This window comes from Pteropus alecto, unplaced genomic scaffold (assembly GCF_000325575.1).
Source record: "Pteropus alecto unplaced genomic scaffold, ASM32557v1 scaffold21, whole genome shotgun sequence".
In the NCBI taxonomy this organism is placed as follows: Eukaryota; Metazoa; Chordata; class Mammalia; order Chiroptera; family Pteropodidae; genus Pteropus; species Pteropus alecto.
Genome location: NW_006436282.1, coordinates 24,684,628 through 24,686,545, shown reverse-complemented (window position 1 = coordinate 24,686,545; position 1,918 = coordinate 24,684,628). Strand labels below are relative to the sequence as shown.

Below are 1,918 nucleotides of genomic sequence, written 5' to 3'. Positions count from 1 at the left end.
ATCTATTCTATCGTTGGTGGGTGTTTGTTTTGCTTCTAGTTGGGATTCTTATAATCAATGCTATGAGGAATATCCTTTCATATATGTCATGGTGTATATAATTATTTTCTGTAGTATGTGTACTCAGGAATGGAATTTCAAGGTGACAGGGTATATACAACCTTAATTTTACTAGTTAAAGGAACATAATTTTCCAGAATGTTTCTATTAACTATTCACTCAAGTTTTGAAGCTGATTTTATGGCCTGGCATATGGTCAACTTTTCTAACTGCTTCTTTTGTGCCTGAAAATACTTTTTAATCTGGGGTAATAGGATAAAGTGCTTTACCTAAGGTTTTCATTTTGTTTAAAGTATCCAGATCATTCCTAATTTTTATCTGCTTAAATTACTGGAATTAAGTGTGATGAAATTTCCTCCTATGTCTGTGGATTTGTCTACTTGTTTTATAGTTTTGACTTTTTAAAGTATATATTTTGAGGACACGTTATTAAATGCATAGAAATTGAGAATTATTATGTCATCATATTGAACTGAAACATTTATCGTTGGAAGTGACCCTGTTTAACGCTGCTCGTGCTCTTTGTGTAGCTGTTGTTACCCTTGTCTCATCAGCTTTCTGTCGGTGCTGTTTCCATCGAAGGCCTTGGTTCGTTCTTTTATTTTCAAACTTTCTGTATCCTTGTGTTTTGGGTGTGGTTTTTATAAACAACAGATAGATAGGTATTTTTTTAAAAATCCAGTCTGACAATTTTTCTTCCTTCCTTCCTTCCTTCCTTCCTCCCTTCCTCCCTCCCTCCCTCCCTCCCTCCCTCCCTTCTTTCTTTTCTTTCTTTCTCTTTCTTTCTTTCTTTCTTTCTTTCTTTCTTTCTTTCTTTCTTTCTTTCTTTCTTTCTTTCTTCCTTCCTTCCTTCCTTCCTTACTTCCTTCCTTCCTTCCTTCCTTCCTTCCTTTTTCTTTTTGGTTCTCAGAGTAGGTTTATATTGAAGGTAGTGGCATCGGGCTATATATATCAATCATTATCCTATTTGCTGAGCAGTGTAAGAGAGCTTCTTTCTCTCTCTCTCTCTCTGTCTCTCTCTCTCTGTCTCTCTCTCTCCTTTTTCATTTTTTAGGCAAGGCAACCCTTGGTTGACCTCACAGATTGCGAGGATCTTGTCAGTTTATAATCCCTTATTTTTAAAATTTTTTACGCCTATAGCCGCTCGTCTTCCTAGGTGGTCTCCCATCCGAGTACTAACTAGGCCCGACCCTGCTTAGCTTCTGAGATCAGACGGGATCGGGCTTGTTCAGGGTGGCGTGGCCATAGACTGACAATTTTTCATTATTAACTGGAGGATTTAATCTGCTTACATTTATTATGGTTACTGATATACTTGTATAAAAGAACACACCATCTTCCTATATGCATTCTACATTGTCCCAGCTCCTTGGGTTCCATGTTCCTGTTGCTTGCCTCCTGTTGGCCTGCTTGAGTGGTTTTATCGTTCAGTGTTCCTCTTCTTTTATTTTGGAGGTTATAGACTTCTTTATTTCTATTACTTTAGTCATTTTAACAATGCATTCTTGGCGTATCAAAGTTTAATGGTAATTTATATTCTATTCTCATTCCAGGTAATTCAAGGACCTTTAAACAATTAACATTTGGTTTACTCTAGACTCGTATGCTGTTGTTATATGAGTAAATATTCATACTGAGTCACCTTGGAACCTCTTAGGGAGTCCCAGAGCAGTCTAGAGGCCGTGAGACTGGGCGACCCAAGCCTTCCTTCACGTTAACATTCTATAAGCATGGAACTGCCACTTAAAAACATTCACCGGACCAGACCCCTTATGGATGATGAGTACCGCAGAGAAGTGACGCGTGGGTTTTTCGTGTTTCCGAAAGCAAGGAGGTTGACATCCCTGTGGTCAGGACC

The 1,918-nt window shown here is 38.3% G+C and overlaps 1 pseudogene; it reads right to left on the bottom strand.

Moving 5' to 3' along the window:
* Positions 1–1,191: 1,191 nt before the first annotated feature.
* On the bottom strand, positions 1,192–1,310 carry LOC112479874 (annotated as a pseudogene).
* Between the last annotated feature and the right edge of the window lie 608 nt (positions 1,311–1,918).